General features: G+C 42.8%; 1 long non-coding RNA gene across 2 annotated transcripts in view; it reads right to left on the bottom strand.

Moving 5' to 3' along the window:
* The window catches only part of LOC138497834 (uncharacterized), a 172,569-nt gene that overhangs the window by 38,556 nt on the left and 110,991 nt on the right, over positions 1-23,022 (bottom strand). The window contains exon 3 of one of the 2 annotated variants that reach the window (XR_011278652.1): positions 6,492-6,547. The exons of the other annotated variant lie outside the window; for it this stretch is intronic. This is a non-coding gene — a long non-coding RNA (uncharacterized lncRNA). The remainder of the gene's footprint in view (positions 1-6,491; positions 6,548-23,022) is intronic. 2 annotated transcript variants of the gene reach the window in all.

Raw genomic sequence — 23,022 nt, 5'->3', positions numbered from 1 at the left:
GGCAAAACTTCACCATGATGATCAGCTTTTTGTGGGATATACCGGTCCTAAATTGGGACTAGCAGTAACTAAACAAACCATATCCCGGTGGATTACACTGGCTATTGGAGAGTGCTATAGGCTTGCTGGAAAGGACCCGCCGGAAGGGCTTCGAGCTCATTCCACGAAGGGCATAGCAACTTTCACTGCTCTTCAAAGGCGTTTCCCTATAATTCACTTCTGCTCAGCAGCAACTTGGGCGTCGATTGGGCGTCAATTCATGCATTTGTTAAGCATTATTGCTTAGACTCCTCTTCTTCTAAAAAAGGTCTTTTTGCTAAGGCAGTCCTTCATTCCATTCATAAATCTAAATAGTACTCCCTCCTTGGAATTGTCACTGCTTTGGAAGTCTATCAAAGATTATGAATACGTGGGAGGACACAATCCATTCAAAGAACAAGTTACTTACCAACTGGTAACGTTCTTTCGACTGGATGTTCCTCCCACGTAATCCTCATCGCCCCTCCCAGCCTACCCTGCCGTACAATTTATGTGATTTACACTCCGCGCTTTCTGAGAGCTTGCAGTCTTGGGGTACGCCTGATCAAACCCTCGATTGGTGGGAACGAAAAACAGAACTGAAGCCAACAGGCGCGGCTCGAGCTATTTGTATTGGTGATTACGTCGACGCTCTACTGCGGCCCTCGAAGGACATCGCACCATGACATCGAGCACAGCGCCCTCTGGTGTGGAAACATTTTTCCGAAGCACTAAATCTGAAGATACGAATATCAAAGATGAGGAATATCCAGTCGAAAGAACGTTACCAGTTGGTAAGTAACTTGTTCTTCTATTGCAGTGTTGCTCTGTCTTGTACTCTGTTTCTGTTTATGCCTGTTCCATCCTCGGTCTCTTGCCAAGTTTCATTACTTTACTTCTGTTTTTATGATCCCTCAAAATTGCTTACCCTTTTGTTTCTTTTACATGCCTTTTCTGAGAATTTGTTATTCTTGCTGCTACCTCTTAGTCTTTACCCATTTTAGCTGCTACTTCTGTCGCGGTTTATTACACGGTCACACCCAAGTCAGGGAGCTCCTTCCCCCACAATGAATGTGGCACACAATAAAGCGCTTTGATTTATTTCAGATTATTTTTGGTAAGGTCTCCAACCGGTATCCCACACAATCCCAACAAACACCCGATGCCACAATGGACTAGGAACCAGGCCTGTGTGTATTAAGAATATATTTATTAATGTATTTAGCCAAATATCACAAATAGATAACATCAACCACCAAGGTTGTGGCAACAAAAGAACAAAATGACTTCCATAAAGGCACCAACATAGAGCTATGCTGTCACAATGAATTCCTTTGAAATCACCCACAAATACAAGAAAAGAACAATTCAACACTGTGATTTCAAACAGGGTTGTGCTTTTCTCCCAGCAACCCTCACCCTCGAAACATCAATTTGACCTGGCTCATCTGAATGTAAGGCCAGTGGCAGGGAGCGGGAACACAATAGGAAAATCGTATTTGGGATCTTACTCACAGAAACAATGTGAAAGAAAGAAAAGCAATGGAGATTCGTTTTGCCACACCTAAAAAGAACAGGCAGGGCTTTGGGGTTTTAGTCAGCACACAATGGAAAAATCATTTTTTGGGATATGTCATGGAAGACAGAAATGCAATGGGGAAAAATGTGTTTTGCTACACCTAACAATAACACCGAGGGCTTTGGGTTTTTAATCAGACGGAATAGGAAAATCGGGTTTGGTTTGGAATAACAGATGCAATGTGATAAAGAATGAACAGCAAGGGGAAATTCGTTTTGCAGAGCAAAATGGGTACACGGGGCAATTTCGTTTTGCACCTTGCATATGCACAGGCACTACTAGGCTTCCCGCTTCTGATTTAAAATGAAGGTGATCAAGGCGGAATTTCGTTTTGACACCCTGCGCACACATGTGGAGCAGGACTTTGGGGTTAATTCTTCTGGCAAATATTTATGACTATACCGGCTCACAACACACAGAAGAGTTTGTTAGTTTTTAATGCTAACAAACGCCCCCGCCCCCGTGATTTCTATAGGGGAATTAATTGATTTATTTTGATAATACGCTAGGGATCTACACAAACAAACAGGATATTTTCAATAGGGAAATAACTAAAACAATGCTGGAAGAATATAGGGCCTACACAATCTCTGGCTTTGGGTAGTTCTCCTTACAGGCAAGGTCTGGACCTGGCATCAGGGAACATCAGAGTACCACTGGGACAGCGAGGGGGTCAGTCAAGAATCTCCTCTGAGTCTTGCAAGGGGTCCCAATCAGCTTCTATGTCTCCTGGTTCCTGTCTCCAATGCAAAATTAGGCCTCTCTGCTCGGATGTTATTCTCCAGTTTTCAGCAGCAGTTCACCTCTCGGAATTATTGGAAGAAGTCCAGCTCTGATGCAAACTGGCTTATTTATAGGGAAAATTACATCACTAACTTGTCATGATTCCTGCGAAAGGGATTGGTTAATGATCACTACCCACCTGTGTGCTGATAGGACAAGAGGATGGGGGAGTGATTTGGAACAGCTATGGGAGGAGAAAGCTTCATCATCCAACTTTGACAGATGGGCTTGGTCATGTTTGTGAACTCAAAATATCTCAACATGGCAAGTACCCTGAATATTTAAATCTTTACAGGTATGAATATATTTTTGAGAACTATATTTTAAGTTTAAGTTTAAGTTTATTATTTGATAATGCGCTCCAAACCCAGGGGTAGCCGGGCGCAGCAGTTGCAAGAATACTTAGGCTTAGGTTACATACATACAGAGGATACATTAACATATATACAATACAAATATACAAGTATACATGAGATACAGCATGTGAATCTCGCTCATTGGTCAGGTGTCAGATACTCAGATCAAACAGATAATCAAATAATCTGGTGTCAGAACAGAATCAAGGAACGCCGTGATAGGATTGAGTTCAGCAGGTTAATTTTTGTTAGTCCAAAGCCAACTTTTCACCTTACAAGGTGAATCAGATAAGACTAGTCTGAACTCTGCCCGCCCTCCCTGTGCAGACATACAGTTTTTTGTCATTTACTCAGGAACCAAATCAGTGAAGAATATGCCATTTTACAGTCGTCATATTAATTATTACTGGCATGCTTTTACCAACTTTCGCATCTCTTGGAATTAAAGAAAGGCCCAAATCACATTTTCATTAATAACGTTAGTTGTGTTTATCCCACCAAAATTGTTTTAGCATGGTCAGAAGGGGGTGACGGTCAACTTTAATAAAAGCCCGCAATGAACGTTGTAACTTGTACGCTGCCCATGTTATGCAATAAAATGTATTTCTCCCATTTAAGCAAACAGCAATTTCACAGGTCTCTCTCCCTCTTGCCCCCACCTTTTTTAAGTTTAATTTCTCTTAGTAGGCCTGGTCTTGCAGAGCTGGGCCTGTGTTTATGTTAGCTTACCCCTTCAAGGCATGTGATGTCCTGATAATAGCTCCTAATGGACGCTTTATGGGCTTCATGACCTCAAGGTCAATCCTGCTGCAAGAACAGAGATGGGCCTATCTGGTCTTCCCCACATTTTCAATCTAAGAAATATATTCTTTCTTGTATTTTTTAGGAAAGGGTCTGATTGAGGAGGACAATCAGGCCTAAATCTCCAGGGCAGCAGAGGGAGGTCACAAGCAATTGCTTTTAAATTGCATTTTATAAGGCACACAATTTCATGATACATGCAGATTACTTCTGGATTGTACATGTATATAAGAACACCATGCCCAATCTTGAAAGTCCAGTGGGCATTTCGCTTAGCATACTGTCTCATTGGAGGGAAAAACAAAAATGACATTCTTTTATTTAATACACATGAAATGCTCTGTTTCACTTTAGCTGCTTGGAGCATAATTCTGGTATCCCATTGAAGATACTGTGTATTGCAGTTTCCTGATGCGTAAGTGCAGCTTTCCATGGGTTGAATCAAAGCATCAATGCCACATGTCTTTCTTTCCTTCCTGAAAGGCATTGGCCACATTTTAGCATTTTCAGATTTAGGCCCACTTTCTTTCCTTTATAATTTAGGTTCCAGAGGCCTTATGTTGGACCTCCTTACTGTGCTGGCCTCTGTATTTGTGGCCTCCCGGTGTATATTTTCACCCCACACTTCATAGCTATGCCACTACATCTGTTACTGCATGGATCTCTGTTCCTTCCTCGTTGTGTTTATCTGTGCTGCCACCGCTTTTTCTTTCTGATGCAACCTTGCTCATTCTTTCTCTCTACTGCTCCTTCAGAATGAGGTAGTATGTTACAAGTCTAATTTCCAAATGAGACGCCACTACAACTTTGTGTTCAGTACATATGACCATTGATGCTTTACATGTCTTCAAGAGGTTTACTATTGCATAGTTGATTTCAGATATGTGTATTTGTATGGTACCAGTTGGCTTAGGAAGCCCAAAATAGCTCCTGGGGTAGCAGTCAGGGACAAACTAAACAGGCTCTTTGAGGCCCTACCTAGGAGCTAAATGGATCCCTGCCATAAAAGGACACTGCAGATATGTTAAGCCTGCATACCTGGCAGGATTGCCACAGCATGCTCAACAGCCCCTCACACACCAGCACTACTTGATCTCTAACCAATACATCTTTAAATTGTCTTTGAATCCCAATGCGTATATTAACCTAACACATACTTGTCTGTGTCGCTCTAGAATGTAATCCATATATAGTGAATTAACAGGCATCCACACTTATGTAAAGCATTTCGCCCTACCTGACTCCCTGTGTCTGCAACTTCCTTCCCCACTTTTCTTTTCTCTTCACTCTTGCTGTCTATCCCAAAAGACTAAGGTTTCATTTCACCAGGTGGGGGCGCAATACACCATGGAGAAGGAACAGCACTTGAAAACTACTACAGTGCTGATCCGGCATAGTACAATATTTAATGCCTAACATAACCTCTGCATGTGCTAATAGCGTTATAAGCTTCGCTCTGGCAATCACTCATTAACTACGATAATGACTCCTCTCCGTCTATAAGGGTTAATACAAAACAAGAGTATGTTTGTGTACATTATCATGTGGAAAAGGTCAACGGGTCGTAAGTCCCAATGGAATGTAAGTTAGCATCATTCTGTCAGAGTGCTCTCAGGAGGCAGGATGAGAGGACACAAGAGGAAGACTTGGGGTAAGTAAAAAAGGAATCCTTTCACAATAAACGTTGAAAGACTTTAAAAACTAAAAACAGACATCTATTTTAGATCGGAAGTTAAACGTAGACTCAACTAGAATATGACCTGATTAATGAACATCAATGCAACGGTCCACAATTTTGGAAGTGTGTTCACATTCTGCGTGTTGAGGCAAAGTCAAATGATATAGTGGAAGGTTGGTAAAATTACATAGAAAAACAATAGGGCTTAGTAACACCACCATAGAGAATTGCAATGTACACAGGCACTATTGGGTGGAACAGTGCAAAGAAAGCAAATAAACATATCAAAGAGAAACCGGAATGCTTAAAAGGCGCAAGCTATATACCAAGAAAGGGTTTTAAGTACTGCAACATGATTGCTTTTAATTTATCACTGTAAAATGAAATGTACACGGTTTGTTGCTGAAGGCCGGAAATAGTGGCAACACGAAAATCAACGGGATCCATTATGCTTTAAAATGCTAAATGTATGGAAAGATTATGAGACCCACTAAAAACAAAAACCTAAAGGTGAAAAAGTAAGAAAACAGCGCAATCCAGCCATTACATTCTCTTTTCTGTAGTCTCTAATTGAGTAGAAATATTGCATTACTTATAGAATGGATACCTCACCAAAAACAAAGCACATGCAAAACGGGGGGAGACCCCAGAAATAAGTCTCAAGTTTTATTTTATTTTTTTATCCCTTTTCCCAATTTTTTTTTTTAAATCCCGGCAATAAACCCTTTTTCATGCTAGGCCAATATTTGTAGCAGTGAAAAAAAACCCTCTAAAAATATTAATTCAAAGAGCGAGAAATAAAGGCGGGCACAGGTCTGCTGCTGGCGAAACTGTACCTGAAAAGCAAAGTAGTTTAATGAGTGCACAAAAGAATATATAAGGATATAAAAGCTTCTTTTCTAATTTTATCGTTTTCTTTTTCCTTTCTTCTTTTTTTTTCTCTTTTATGTATACATGAAATATGTATAAAGTTTATACTTAAACTGTATCACATTATTAAACTACTGTTATACAAAAGAATATAGAGCTCAATGAGAAATATATATGTAATTTGTGACTACATAATGAAATTCAACAACAGTTGGAAACACTAATTCCATCTGTATGCCGATCACAAAATGGAGCCTATAGTGAAAAAAATAAAAAGGACTAATATGAACAGGGTGCTGCAATGAATGCTTTGTGTTAAAACATATTTTAAAAACATATATAGACCACATTATGAAAAATGATCATCCAAACACAATCAATAATTTAAACTGTAATAACATGCTACCTGTAGTGAAACCATGTGAAGTCAGCCATAAAACTGCACTGGTCACACAACCTAACCTGTGGGAGAAAAGAAACGGGTTTCAAATGTTTTAACATTTTTCTTCTACATCACATTAGCAATAACATGTTTTAAATATTTATTGATGTTTGTAAAATGATGTTGGTCTGAAATTGGGAAAATTGCAAAATAGCGGTCATATGAAAAACTGTACAGAATGCTACCAATGTATGCGTTTATGCAGACAATAACATATGTAACTTTTTTAGCACAGAGTATGGGGGTTCATTTATGCTATGCTAGGTTTAGCAAAAAATTGTGAGATTCAGAAATGTGCGAGGTAAGTGACTGTCGACTTTTAAATGACACTTCTTTAAATGGTCATTAAGTATAGCATCTACACCTTGCTACTATGTTCTATGTTGCTATAATTTGCAAAATGTGTGCATTTATTTCTACGGTTAATAAGAGATTCATTGTGTGAAACAGCCAAAGTGCAGGAACGTTGTACTAAGCAGGATTTACATCATCCCTTACCTGATCTTCCAAATCGCTGAAACACCGGGAATCGATAGTTACACCCCAAAAACTGTGTAGCCCAAATGGTATTGTGTCTGTGCTAAGTTTTGCTTTTGAATAAAGGAGGTGTTGGTGGAGATGAGAACAGCACACGGGACTGTATGTGATGTTGCATATAGGGCAGGGACTGCCTTAGGGCAGGGCAGGCCGGGCGACTGTCCTGGTTTCCATTAGCCCCTGCCACACTTGCTCGGGGGGGTCTTTCAAGGTCTCCCCCGAGCTGGCGTGGTGGGAGAAGGTGCGGCAGGCACCCTATTGAAATAAAATGCGCCCCGCTCTCAGGAGCGATGGTGCATTTAATAACAATAGGGCACTGATGCTTTCACATCAGCGGCTATTGAAACATTTTTGTGGGGGGCACATTTTTGTTTTGCTGCCTGGGGTGCTGCCGCTGCTAAGGCCCAGCCCTAATATAGGGCCTCTGTGTTTGGGTAGAGGCGTGTATAGGGAACATTGGGTAGATGAAGGGAGGGGTCTGAGGTTGGGTGAAAATGCCCATTTCAAAGATTATGTGCAGAAAGCCGCGGCGGGGAAAGGAGTATGCGAATGGGGCCCCCATTAACAAGGAAACTGAAGGGATTGACTAAAGATGGGTCTAATGATTTCTAGTGTTGAATCAGCAAAACTGGTTTGGCAGGAAGTGCCCGATCTGTGAATAGGAAATGGAGAGGAGGACCTAGACAACACAGTGTTGGCATCCAGAAGTTTAAGACACATAGATCAACAAAACACAGTGACAACTGTAAAATATTTGAACTTCTCATAATGTTAAAAAGGTAACCAAACCTGCCACATAATTAATGTTAATTCTCATAGATTGTATTTACTCTTCAAATTGCTTTCTTAAAAATAAATGTTGCTGAGAGAGTTCAAGGATGGATTGGGCTATCATTCAGCCATTACAGCGTGCTCGGTAGTAAGCAATTAACAGATGCAGGAAGGAACTTTGGTGCAGGGGTGGTGGGAATCTAGCTCTCATTGACTGTGCGTGACTGTATAGTGCATAGTGTTGCAGCAAAGAGGCAGTAGAGACATTGGGCCTCATTACATGTTTGCTGGTCCGGAAACAAGGGTGAGAGTAAGCTCACTGGCACCCTTGTTTCGGGACTGGCAAATTAGGAGTCTACCTGCCGCAGCCACTGTGCTGACAGATCTGACCCTGCCGGGCGCAGCAGCCACAGTAGGCAGACCAGTCACAGAAGCGCTTGCACTGTTAGCAACAGATGGGACTCTATGGGAATGGGGACTTGCATTTTACCGGCGCCTGACTTCCCGGGTCCCTGCACTTGGAATCGCCCAGTGGCATTGGGAAGTCAGGCACTGGTAAAATGTTACGAGTCCGGCGGCATCCCTCCGGTAGAACCAGCAGAGTTACCACCGGACTCGTAATGAGGTCTATCGTATTGTTACCATATGTCAACACCAAGACGTACGCTCTGAGGCGCGCTCTGACTGGGCACACTCTGTGGCCTTCGGGCATGTGTTTATAATTATTTTTAATAAATAATAAATAAATAAATACCGGCTAGTTAAAGAAGTAGTGTGCTTAGTACTACACTGGTTGACATGGGATGTCTTTATCTTTCTTCAGAAATAAAAAAAGTAGCATGGGATATTTTGACCCATTCCAATGTGCCCCACTACATCCCTTTACTGCAATGGTGAAGGAAACAGCCCAGAATGACCGCGCTCACTCCTGTGCGTGCCAAAATCTTCAAAACTGCATTTGTAATAACCAGAAAATGGCTGCACCGCCCTACCAACCCCATTTCAGGTGGGGTAAAACAAGAGGAATCACTGCAGGAATGTGCCAGTGTGCTCTGCAACATTCAACATGGAGCAAAGGAAAGAAGCAGCAGTACTTTGCTGTAAACCCAAAACGCCTTTTAAAATATTAGCTTTTCAACCTTAAAAAGTGCTGTTTTGGCACAAGATCCATACATTTCTACTGAGATTGAGATTAAAGGGCCCTGCAATGCCCAGGATCATCCAGTGTGGCTCAGAGGAGAAAGGCCTCATTTGAATGACAGCTACTGACAAATGTATCCTTGAGAAATCAACCAGGGACAGTTTTTCATTTTCACGGCAAACATGATTATTTCCTTGCAACAAGTATCAGGAAACAGCTGTCCAGAGAAAAACTATAAACAAAGGCTGGATACATTTAGCCATGCTGCAAACAATCCCAGCACTCAAGTGAAGAACTAGTGCTGACTAAAATGTGTATTTGCTGCAGGGGAAAACTGACTTTAAAGAAATATGTTAAATGTGCTTTTTCATGAATGGGAAGCAAAATCGCCTATTTTAAAAGTATATTATTGTGTAAAGGCTTGATTATTTAAGAATGTACAAGGATTTGCTATTGGTAAACATTCACTTATAAACTGTTTAATTCCATAGGGTTAAGTAAAGATTTAAAAATGTGAAACTTAAAGCTAAATCCAGTCTGAGTTAATCAACTATATACAAAAAACCTGCTCTGACAGTTCTTAGCCTGAGAAAGGTTGACACCTCCACTACTAGCACAGGAAAAGCTAATTGCTGCTGTGAGACCTTGCATACTCATGACAAAGGGACTTCATTAGACATTTGTCTTTGCCCCAAGTGAAGACAATAGCAGGCTTGGACACTCACCCTTCCAGGGGAGGGGCAGGAAGCTCCACTCTCCAGGGAGAGGCTGCTCATTCAACTTCAAAGGATTTGACATTTTCTTACACTTGGGGAGAAAGAAAAAAAACTGACATGTGACTTTTGGGTTTAAAATGCTTATTTTGCCACTGAACTTCAAGACATTTAACTTGGCAGCAAGAATGAGAAAAGGTATGAAAAGTGCATACATATAAATCTGAAATTATACTAGTCATTTGAAAACTTGGTAGAATTTCTTACTGCGTAAGGAACAGAAGTTACAAAGAATGACCAATGGCGCAGAAACTAGTAAAGTTGTAAACCTAACTTTGTGTACTTATATTCTAGGGGTAATTGGATATATATGTACAGAATTGGGAAATGTTAGGCCAAACCTTTAATAGTTAAAATTGCCAAAATTCAACAGAAAGACTGAACCAGGTCCCACCGACTTGGGAGTTGGATTGGAATGTAAACCACGAAATATATAATTTATGTATCTGGTTTTCTTAGAGGGCCTAATTACATAAATATGTATTTGTGGAAAAGTTAGATTTTGGTCCCAATAGTTATGGGAGGTTTCCAGATTATCTCATAAACCATGACATCCCTTTCTGTCATCCAATCAGAGAAAAGCAAGACGGAAACTGTGCCTTTGACCAATCACAGCATTGTGGGTGTGGATTGTAAGTCTGCCCCTTCCATAAACCTTAGTGATGTCATTTGGCATGATAAATAAGGGAACCTCAGAGCACACAAACTCTAATTCCTGACTCCATCCTGATATTCTGCGTGGCGCCCTGTTCCTGAATTCTCCATCTTTGTTCCTGATTCCAGATTTCTTTGCAAAGCCAAGGCCTCTGCATTGCTGAACTCCTTTTCAGCTAGGCCCAAATTCTAAAGCAATCCCAAAACTTAAGGGAAGCATTTTGATCCAGTTTGGCTTGCTACCATAAATGCTTGCCTACTCCAAACTCGCCATCCCACTGATCTACAGTGTCCAGTAACCAGAAGGGCCAGTCCAGTCCCAGTTGCCCAGAACCGCCCAGCCGACCTATCCCGCCAGATGTGCCCTGCTAACAGTGCTTAGACTGATCGGTGTAATGACCAGAACCCTTGACGGTCCAAAATCTTAAATTACAGTGGACTGCAAGTATAAATAGGAATCATAGTAAACCATAGCATATCTTGCCTTGTCCTATCCCCATCTCTAAACCATCCTGTCTTTACCTTAAGAACCTATAATATTGTCAGAACCATCCTTGCAACCCTGTTTGTGATTCCTAGTGTTAGTGCCGATGTTCTCTTCATTTTTGTTTTACTAGACCATAAGCCATTAGTGATTTTGATTAAATAAAGTAATTCCCATAAACAAAACTGGGTATCCGCCACGTGAAGGGTCACAAGCGGCCGTGTAGCCGTGGAGGTTCACGGGTGGCATTCTCTTTTTCTTAACCATTAAATCTCGTTTAAGTAAAAGTAACCTGTCATTTTAAAACCAATCTTCTGTTTTCTTTGCTCTATTTTTCTAAAAGCACCTCTTATTCAACTTTGCATAACTTCCTCAATTTAATAGCTAGAGACTTAATGTTAACTCTGACTTATACATAAGACCTGTAGCTACATCCCAACATAAAACAAAACAGTGTGTTGTACCCGTTTTTGTTAAAAACCGTTTAGTGAAATTTAGGCGGGAATTCGCATTTCTGCAAAGTTTTACACATGTGATTTTCAATTTCAAGTATTTCCAAACTTCCATTAAGATTCAAATTGTGTAATTTTGCTCATACCATAGCTTATGATTGTTTGCATCTTTTCAGTGTTGCTCCGATAGGAATTGATATTGGTTTAAGGATTTTTGCCCACTTTTCATTGTTTTGCTCAGCCATTCCCAAATGTCATTTTAAAAGTGTAAGATTTCCAAACCGTTTTTCTCTCTTATTTGGGGAGGGTTGGCTGTATCTAAATTCTGTTGACTGTTCTTTATTCCTGACTATCTGCTGCTTACTCACATCTGTTTAGAATTGCTTATTTGTGGATAGGGAATGTTGCAGGGGGAAATCTTAACTCAAGTGCTATCTTTCCAACGAGCCCAAACTGTTCTTTTCTCTGTGTTTAATATTTTGTGTTGCTAAAAGTGAATACAACTGCATTACCTACTTTCTTATTTGTATTGTCACCACATGGGTGATTGCTGCTCCATATATTAAAACATATGTTTGATTTTAATTATAAATAAATAAATAAAGATTACCTTTACCAACCAGCCTGATTCCTGGTCCATTGTGACCTGGGGGTATTTTGAGAAGGCGTGTGATATGAGTGGTATATCACTCAGAATATTGAACCTAAACCTATAGACATCATAAAATAAGTATTTCATTTTTGCACTGCATACTAGGCTGAGACCAGGGTGTATTGCCTGATTGAAATCCTTAACAGTAGATAGTAATTTTCTACACTTTCAAAGTTTTCCAGAATTATAACAATTTTCACCACAAGTTAAACATTTACAAAATATGGATAACAATTCCTTATTCCTTTCTTAATTGTATATGTCATCCCATATCGTTTATTTTTCCACAGTGCTACAAAACTGTATTTCCCCAAATGGTGTTCCACCGTGTAGGGAGCTTCACCAGGAGATAGGAGAGTAATTTCTAGAGAGAAAGAAGAGTGTTATGGCTGTATAGGTTGTCCACGGATTTGGACAACCAAATGAAGAGCTGATCTAAGCGGTCGAAGTGCACCTTTGGAAACTCCCTTGAGGATGGCATTACCACCAACCACATGCAAAAGACCTAAACCCCGAACAACGGGGCAAACTATGCCCGATAGAATGCTCAGTTAAATCTAACTAAGAGCAAGTTGGTAATTTGGTGTGTCCTTGCAACACGGCAACAATGTTAAATAGTGCAGGCACTGACTGATTACATGTATAGCTGTCAAAAAAGAAAACATGTTGATGCTTGTCATAATCTATGGCTGCCCTACACTGTCCCATACAAAACCAAGAATCATGCCTGAAAACTGCCAGTACCGTGCTAGCACTGGCCAACTTAAAGGTAGGTAAACCCTGCATAGAAGGGTTAGTGCCTCTAGTGTTTATTTATAAAGTATAATTTGTACAGTGCTGACATTTTATCAATAAAGAAGCCCTGCAAAGATTGTGCTGATGTTGAGTGTAAGGAAAGATTCCCATTTATGTGTAATTTTCCCTCCAGTTGTGTACCCCCCAACTTTTTGCTGCTGTTTATCACCATAGTCTGATTTTACCAGAGGAGCCCAGCCCTCTGGGCTTTTCGCTCACTTTTAATGGGGAAACTGACATGCCCTTAAGACAGTCAGTACTGGTAGATTTTGTTTCCCTTACTTCTTTGTAATGTTGTAACTTTTCTGCAACATGTAACAATTGTACAAAGTACCTTCCAGTACAGTACTCCTGGGTCTTAGTCATTTCCAAAGGCCCTAGATACTCTCGAAGGATTTTTTAGGAGAAGTGCAGATGTGCCTTGGACAGGGCTGGTGGCAGCTTATCATTCTGTATATTTTTAACCCTTTCCTGCCAGGTAAACCGCGATTACCGCGTTTGGCACTAATAGGTGGCCTGGCTCCAAAATGGCCATGCCACGAGGTTCTTTGTCCTGTCCTTTGGCCATCTTGCCCGTTCACCTTCCCCAGGTCGAGCCGACCCGGGTCAGTCCTTATTTGGGCATGCATTCTCCCACGAAACGCCAAGCTTTCGCGGGCTTCTGCCTGCCTTGTGTGTGTGCCTCCAGGATGTGGGCTGGAACGTCTGGTTCCAATACACATCCTGGGTGCCAGAGAGCCTGGAGTGCTGTGAATGCCTGGGACCACCATGGTCCGTGATTGGTCCACGTATGATATGTCTGTATGTGAGCAGATCTCCCATTGGGTCCTCTTTGTTTTGGCGCAAAGGAGATTCTGGATAAGAGAAGGCCCCAAACACCCATACCATGTCGATCTCTGGAATTCTCACGGAAAGGAAGTTTGGATCCAAGTATCCTGAAACTAAGCCAAGTCGAAGAACCACTGGTGACCCGCTTTGGCACCCTGAGCACGCTGTCGTCCCGTGGGACCCCTCTGCATCTGGTCGTCCTAGAAGGTCTGCGAAGACGCTTTGACCCATTGCAATAGTGGTACCAACTATTCTCGGCACCTTCATCAAACCCTGCAAGTAAGCCTTCTCGGAAGTGTCCCTGGGCCAACCAGTGGGCTGACAAGCTTACGCAGACCCTTTGCTCTGATACCGCCGCCGCTTCGAGGAGGACCTCGAAACTTGGTATATCGCTAGCTCTGTGTTCACGGCACCTTCACACCGAATTTCGTACACCTGGCATTCCCAGGTCTGAAGTGAGACTAGTGCGCCAGAACCGGAGTATATGTGGTTACCGTGTCACCCAGCCGTGGTAACGAACTTTGCAGGTGCGCTGCATTTGTGCCCCTCTTGCCCCTGAAGCCTGCTTCAGTGAAACTGGCTGATCCATCCACCAGGAGCGGAGAAATCACCACTGTCCCGTTTGGGAATCATCGCTGTATCTTTGTCGCTGAAAGCCGCAGAACAGCCAAATTGCTGCACTTGAACCTGCAACCAAAGTGGACTCGACTGCCAAAGTTTGGTCCGGAGTGTGCCGGGGGTCGGTGAGTAATCGCAACCCTAACCGGTGGCTCCTAGTGCCTCCATCCATTTTTACACACAAGTGGCCCCTGCGGGCCCCTCTCCTTTCCACTGCTAGTGCGAAATAGCAAACTATTCCCAACTCTTGGAATCGACTCTCCCCTCAAGTGGAGACCCTCCTCGAATAGTGGGCACCTATTCTTCATCGCCTCACCCACCTTCCTGAGTTGCTGCAGACCCTTGAAGAGACCCCGTTTTGCCCATTTGAACTACCACGTGCGCTGGCATTGTATGTACATTTGAGCATAAGGCTCCACTCTTCTTAGGGATTGGATTGCCTCTTAGTTAGGAATTTGTTGGCTGCAGAAGGGACTAAAGAATATTTGCACTGCCTGTTTCCTTCCCCTTTTAGGTTGTGGACCCATTTCGTGCATTAACCCTTTAGACTTCTATGGTCTTGTATATATGTATTTAGGTAGGATTGTTTTGGCTTTATAGTATTACTGTGATTTGATTTGTGTGTTGTAACTCAAGCCCTTAAAATAAATGTATATGTATTTTTAATATATCTACACCTCACTGGGAGTGATTTGTAAGTGTCCTTTACTCTGTTTGCTCACTGAGGTCTTTCAGTCACCCTCACCCCTCCTGAGACCTAGTCTTGACCGCCGCCAAGCTACCTTGATTGGTCTGGCTTCTCCAGAAGGTTACTCTGTTCCAATAAACTAGGCTCGCCTCCTGAACCTCTGCCCACCAGGTCAGAGTTCAGAAATCCATCTTAACATTGGCCAAAAGAAAAGCATAGAAACTCTGCTTTGAAGTACATCCATGGTCCCAGCAGACAAAATATGCAGAGCACCAGAGCAAGTTACAGTGAAGTTTAAAACAGATCTCAGCCTGCCAACCAACATATTCTTAACATCCAAATCTCAGTAAGACAAACCTATCACAGCTCTTGACTGATTCACCTTCTCAGGTACAGTCCTTGACATAGAGCCCAACTCCAGGAGAGTGGACACGGGCATTTGAACTCACAGAGGATCAGTCAGCCAGTGTGGGTATTTGAAGTAGGAGTTAGTGAAGGATGTTGGAGAAGAAGGCTGGCAAAGAAGTTGAGAGACAAGGCAGTTGGAGTCAAGAGGGGAGGTCATCAGGAGGAGGATGGATTTACAGTTGAGGCAATGAAGATAATGTATCAGGAGGGTAAGATTGAACATGAAGGAGGAGGAGATGAGAGCTGAAGAGGAGGTGGATGAGCCATTGGAAGAAGGGTGTATTGAGAGTTATGGTGGAGAGGGGTCTTCAGGAGTAGAGTGAACTGAGAGCAGAGGCAGAGCTGAGAATAAATCATCAGGAGGAGGTGGAGTTGAGAGCAGGTGGAGATAAACTATCAGGACGAGGTCCTGGAGGCACGCCAGGTTTTAGCCAGAAGAAGGAGAAAGTCGCAAAGAGGACAGGATGTGCCAAAGGCAGGGAGCAGTGACAAGACTCTGATTTGATGGGTCAAGCCCATGGTGGCAGGATGTACAAGGCAAGAAGGAGCCTTACTGGAGTGGGACAAATGAGGTATTTGCAAATGCAAAAGTCAGGAACCTATGCAAGTAAGATGGCGAGAGTCTCCTCATACCCATATCTGGAGCGAGAAATGATGCAGGAAGCCCTTACACCCAAGATTGAGAACCAAGCCAGGAGAGGAGCTTGGGCGGATCACGACAATGGGTACAGGAACTCATTTAACCTAGCACTTTGATCTTCTTGGGGTTGCTTCTCCTTGGTTCTAAGGAGACGAGTAAGGGAAACCAGTTTAATCTGGAACTAAATACTGAGGTAAAAAAAAGCTCCAGCTGACTAGAGAAGAAGGATGCAGGCACACTTCAACCTGGGTCTAAGAACCTAGGAGAAGGCACTCCTAGAAGGGCATTGGAAACCCTTTAAGCCGGAGTTTGATCCTGAGAGGCGTACAGCCAGTGTCAAAGGGCAATGAGTGGTAATAGAATCCTTCTATGCCCAAACTGGGACATGAGAAGACTCATTCAGTTTCATTTGGTTTATGATTATGGTATCTGTTTGTCATCATTTTGGGCATGCTGTACGCGTTCCCCAAAATAATATCATTAGTATGTCAGTGCAATTCCATCTGGGCCTGGTTATTGATCCCTGCCACCCATTTTACAATTGTTGTGTGTTCTACTCAGCCAAGGAGTGCAAGAAAGGCACCAGCAAATCGAAGCGAGAAAAGAAGATGCACAGGAGTTTCTCTTCTTCTGCTTCTCCTCTGCTAAAATGCACACCGATTTCATTGGTGCATAGAACAGTCCAGATATCATCATGGATCTTGTAGTTTCAAGTTGTTTTCCCTGTCGAGATGAAGAAAAGAATTGGATCTTCTGATTCAAAATAATGTACTTTCTGCTCTCACTGAAGGTAAGCGAGTTAGGTAAATATCAGAATCTGCAGAATCAAACAGACGAGGGTGATGATGAAAACCAATTGTCAGCAGACTCTAGGGGTCGATATATTTCAAAGGAGAGATGGCTGGAACCAGTGGAAAAATCAACAGGTTCGGCTGTCTCAGTGGCAATACTATTCAATTCAATACAAGATAATTAATTTCCATGACATGTTAGACAAATATTGCCAAAGTAAATACAATGGGTGCAAAAATGTTAGATTTTCTTCAGTTGGGATCATTTTGGCTTTCAGCAACCGGGAAGGATAGTTTGGGGGCAATGCTCTAGTCTTGTAAACAAGACTACATTCAGCAGCATGGTTTCGGTACCCAGTCCCCAGTCCCCAGTAATGCGCTTAGAGGCTGGAGTCTGGCATGAAGCGCCATATTAGAAACCGATTGTAAAGTTCATATTGATTTATGGACTTTGTCTTCTCTGGTGGAAGCCACCCGTTTATTTTGCTGTTCCCTCTGCGAATGCTGTCATTTGTACAGGGATGGAGCAGAGCGGTTATTTTCCAGTTTTACTTTCAAAGACCTCCCTATTCTCACAATGTGGCGATAATAAGTGTTGGCAATGTCTTTGTATGCAGAACAGTGGAAGAGAACGTGTCTAATGTTCTACTTCTCGTAATTCACATTGCTGACAGATTATCTATCCTTCCTGAGCTTCTTGTTTGCGCTGTGTGGTCTAGTCTCTCTTTCCAGATTGTGGTCACTCAGTCTGCATTAAATGCGCCTTTGCCTGTGCGTTCGCCGTTCTAGTTTGTTGTGCTGTCCTAGTTCGGCTGTCTAGTACATTGTGTATTGCTTAATTAGGGCCTGTTTTCAGCCCATGTCCACTTTCTCCAACTGTCGTTGGTTTCCGATATGGTAACAAAGGGATTGCTTTGAGACGTTGCACTTTAGCCCTGTAGTGCCTGATAGTGTGCAGAGTGTGGGTTATAGCACTTGATATGGTATCAGAATTCAAAAATACACTTTTGGATATTGAGCAGCATGGATATTCTCCCTAGTTCTGTTCTTCACCCATTGTTTGGGCAGTTTCTTTAAAGTACTGTTTTGCAGAACTGGAGGATTTGATAGTGAGATTTGTCCAATTCGCTATACTTTTTGGTTTTTTTAGTTATCGACCCCACATCTCACTCCCATAAAACAGGATATGCTTAATAATTATTTGAAAAAGCGTTGAAATTAACTTTAGCGGTGAATTCAAGTATAATAGTTGCTTCTTGATGTTTAGAATACACAGAGGGCTTTTTGCTTGGCTGTCTTGTAAAATACCATGATTTGTAGGTTCACCTCTAGGGCCCAGCTCTTCTTCGAGGAGGATAAAACTGTATTGGAGTGCTTCCTCGGTGGGTGCCGTTAGGAACAGGTCATTTTTAAATAGAAAGCATTTGATTTATGAGCCATTCATTCTCAGACCTGGGATTTTTGGTAAGTCAGAATCAATCAAGAGACATACAAGGAGGCATTTTAAATCAAACGGTTCTTTATTAGTACACCCAGAAGCTATGCTGTCGCAATGTTTCTTGGACCTATTTCTAAAGAAAGGAATTTAAAGGAATGCTCGTAAGATGTCCTACAAAGCAAATACAGTCCACCGTCCAGAAAATCTATTCTAACCTGATTACTAGCCCCACCACTGTGAACACAAAAAGCCTAACTTTAACAAAAAGAAAGAATGCTGGCTGGTTCCGGACCCCAGTCTGATCTTTCCACATCAAAACAAAGGGACACCTGTGGCACAGTTTGAATCGGAAGAGTAAATGTATCTTCAAGCTTCCCCTCTTTGGGGTTGCATACCAGTCTTAGATCAAAATAAAAGGTGCTCCTTCCCCCGTAGCACAGTTCAAAACAGTAGAACAAGTGTCTCTTCAAGTTTTCCCTTCTTGGGATTGCCCGTCAGTCTTGGATTAGTAGTTCTCTTCTTGGTTTGGTCAGGCAATTTGTCTCAGTCTCTGGTTTTCTTCTACTGCTGGGAACTGTCTGGTTCCTAAGTCCACACCAGGTATTCTTCTTGGTTTCCCCACCAAGAAATTGAATGGTACTTCTCTTTTGGGTTAACCCTTCCTGGACCTCAGGGCGCATACCCCATCTTGGAATTGGGTATCTCACAGCCCAACTCATGGCCTGGGTTCTTTCACCCCATCTTGACATTTGGTTGTTCTTACCCCAGCTTAGGGCATGGTTTCCGTTGCTCTGCCTTGGGGATTAGTTTCTGTCGCTCCGCCTTGGACTCTCATTTCTCTTACCTATTTGGGATTTGCAACTTTCACTTGTCCCCGTGGGAATTAGAGAAATGCCTTCCAAAGCTACAAGTGTGAATGAATTGGTTACCAGAAGTAAAATGTGGAGTTACCACAGCATGTATTGTATAAAATCAAAGACCAATCCTTAATCAATGCGTCCACTACTCATGAATCTCCTGAAGTGGAGCAACAGGATGGAGGAGTATGTTACTAATCAGGTTTAAGGTTCCCATGGATTTTCATTTTCTAGCCCATGGTGCTTTTTTTTTCTTATTGTGTTTTTCTGTGCTGCAAAAAGATTTGCTGTTCAGTCTACTGCATGCAACAGTAGGGGCCAACACACTGTGACTGCGATACTCACAATGTAGAGGTGTGTGTTTTTGTTTGGTCCATCTTCAAACTTTATTGTTGATTCCCAGCAAGCCCAGCCAGGTTTATCCTTTATTAATAAATTCATGATTACGCGTGTGACAAAATTGCTACTTATCCTGAGCAGTACAGAAATGATTGGTGGTTTCTGGTCTACTGCTCAGCCCCACACTTCTACTAAACAGTGATCTCAATCATAAAGGTGAAACAGGCACAACATGAATGGTGCACCTCCTTTGGCTCATTGGGGTGGCATTTTAAAAAGTTAAGATTGTGTTCTTAAATGTCACTAGGGTCCTTATAGCCAGGTCAGGGGGTGAGAACCACTACAGATATCTTTCAGTCTTGCTTGTTCTTCAAGCTTGACAGCATTGATCTGGGAGTCTGGGTCCTTTCTGAGACATCGATTTGGTAAGGAGTTGCTGAGATGGTTCCAACATGTGGTGCGGTTCAACAAGAGGCAACATCACTTGGCATGAAGAAGCTTGGGACTGGCAAGCGATATTAGGAACAGTGTAGCTTGCAAGTACCTGAAGCAGTTCAAAGGTGCAGAGAGCAAGACCCAGCTTATTTTCTTCCTGGGATTCTGTAAGGACATGTCCAGGGTCTCTGAGGAACGGTGGGGCTTTCCTCAGCCCTTCCCAGCCAGGATGGTTACTAGAGAGCACCTGCAGGAATGCCACTTCCAGTAGAACGAGTCCTGGTTACCAGTGTTCCAGCGGCATGCAGGCTTTCCAAGCAGCAAGTCTTTGGTGTGCTACGAGATCCTGCATGAGGAACGTTTAGTTTGTCTTCTGCACTTCCCAGCCAAGAATGTTGACAGAGAAAACGTACAGGTGCCACTTCCAGTAGACATAGTTCTAGGTAACTACGCTGCAGGTCTCTCCAAATGTCCCACTGAAGTTGGTAGGGGGAAGGTCTTGATCCTTTGTGGGAATTCTTTATCTTCACCTCTGGTGTCGGTACACCAATAATGCTCCAGAGGAATGTGTCTTCTGAAGTCCAAAGATGATTCCACTAAGGGCTAGGGAGATTCACTGCATTACCTACTCACAGGGAATATATTCACATGGGATCAGTTCATTTCAAGCCTTCTGTAAAGAGCAAATCCAAGCTGCTGTGCCAAGAGACGTTGCCTGATGATGCCAATAACCGAGCGCTTTGCAGGAAGTTGGGAGGGGTCACATGAAGTATGGGTGGCCTAAGAATTTTAAATATGGTGGAACCCATCTCCTGCTTGAATCTTCTCTCCTGGGCTGCCCTTCTTCCCCAACCCTCCTATCTACCTCACATCAAAGATACTCAAACTCTCCCAAGTGTAGCATCCCCCATTGTGCTGGCAGGGTTGTTTCCTTTGAAGCACTGGTCTCCTGCTTACATACTGTGGGTATATTCTGTCGACTTGGGAATCTCTAGTCTTCCCAGGGAGAGGACAAAGAAGCAGCTAGGCTCCTGAGTGAGAAGCCTTTATCCCCGGATACACAAAAACCCCTGCAATGGTATGAGTCAGTTTGATAATAACATGATAGGAAATGGTTTTGGCGAAGTATAATTGTATTTCCTCATGGGCAACAATATCAAACTAGATATAGCTTATGTTTATTTTTAATACAACTGCCACCAGTCATTGTGGATACACCGTTAACAGACAGTTTAGCAGATTTGACTTTCATGGCAGAATCCATTTACCAGAGCACATACAATTTCAGAAAATCTGGAAGATTTTCCCTAGCAGATGGAAATCTGCCACACATATCCATTACAATTTGTTCCCTTACTTTCCTATACCTTGTATATTTCCTGAGCATATGGGGCCTTGAGATCCTAGTTTGTTAAATACCTACCAGGGTTTCTACCATCGAATATATTAGGCAAGGTTTCTGTCCCTTACTGCGGTGGAAGCCTGTATAGGGTTCTCTGGAACGTATCAGGTTTTGACTCTTCGAGATATTGTTTCCTTATATCTATCGCTGTCAGATTGCAATCTGATCGCCCATCCCTAATGTCTCCCTTCAATCGTTTTCAGGATTCCCTTCTGAGTGTGTCAAGGTTCTGCAATGGTGGTTCAAACTGTTATCCTGTCATCTTTCTTTGCTGGTCTGTAATCATGCAAGTCCAGCTCAGATGGTCCGAGTCCATGGTGGGTCCACGTTGCTTCTTGCAGCGCTTTAGCATGGAAGGAGCTCATTTGTGTGATCGAGTCCCACATGATATTGATATTGATATTTTATTTGTATTGCGCTCGTACACAAGTGTTTCAGATATACTTGGGATGCTCTGCACTGTCTGGCCTTGCTCTTTTCATGTTCAACTTGATATCTCCACGACCAGGCCCGGACCTTTCAGACTTCCGTCGATGCATTGTTTCTCCTCCATTCTCCTTCTTGGGTAAGATTATAGTTAAGGCTCTCTTGAATAATGTTCCTCCGTTTTTTTTTTTGTTTACCAGGGTTAGCCACGTTCGGGTCTGGCAGTTTATCTTCTGATTACCCTGACAATTCTTCATGGGCTGTCGGTACAATTCCTACATCCACTGTTTACCTTGCTTTCCTGAAATGATATTGTTCAAAGTTTAACATGTTTTCTTCCCAATCATTAGAAATTACTTCTCGGCAATTAAAGCTCCTTCAGTGCCACCAGAGTTTTGGTTAGTCCTTTGGTGGTCCATGTTGTTTTGTCTCTGCCGTACTTGGAGTCCACGTAATCTGCCATGCCTGTGTTGTTCACCATGATGTTCTCTTTCAGAATTGGCTGCACAGATTCCTGGATCACAGATTCCTGGTTTGGCCGTATTCATTTATTACTTTGAGGCCTGGATTTTGTCTCACAATCGAATAATAAAGGTAACAAGATAAGTAGTTTCGCATTCGCAACTGTTCTGTTTTCCTTTGGGCTACTCAATATTAGATGTCAGGGCAACATCGAAATCCTCCCACAACCTTCTGTCAAACAGCTTGTGCTTGTCCATCAATGTGACTACAAAAGTGATGGGTGGAAGGTTTTGAATTAATCTGAACCACTGGCATTGCTCTGGGCAACCTTCCACACCACTGTTTTTTAGCCCATGTGCGCCATTGCAAAAGGGGTCCAGCCATATGCAAATCAGTCAGCTGCTGCCACCAACGGTAGCAGCCCAGCCCGAACTGCTAGGCCAGGTCCCCTCTGCACAGAAACACAAGCAACCCCAGACATGTTTCAGCCTTGTTGGACCTCCTCAATGAGGTGCAGCTTGGTTCCATATGGCGCAGCGAGCAAGGGACCCATGTCTGGGCATACCCTCTCTCACATGGTGAGACAAACTGTGACCACAAAAGTGATGGGTGGAAGGTTTCGAATGAATCTGAACCACTGGCATTGCTCTGGGCAACCTTCCACGCCACCGTTTTTTTAGCCCGTCTGCGTCATTGCAAAAGGGGTCCAGCCATATGCAAACCAGTCAGCTGCCGCCACCAATGGTAGCAGCCCAGCCCGAACTGCTAGGCCAGGTCCCCTCTGCACAGAAACACAAGCAACCCCAGACATGTTTTGGCCTTGTTGGACCTCCTCAGTGAGGTGCAACTTGGTTCCCTGTGGCGCAACGAGCAAGGAACCCACATCTGGGAGTACCCCCTCTCA

The sequence above is a fragment of the Ambystoma mexicanum genome, chromosome 5q (genome assembly GCF_040938575.1).
Source record: "Ambystoma mexicanum isolate Mex_15411 chromosome 5q, UKY_AmexF1_1, whole genome shotgun sequence".
NCBI lineage: Eukaryota > Metazoa > Chordata > Amphibia > Caudata > Ambystomatidae > Ambystoma > Ambystoma mexicanum.
This window is presented reverse-complemented; position numbering and strand designations above follow the sequence as displayed.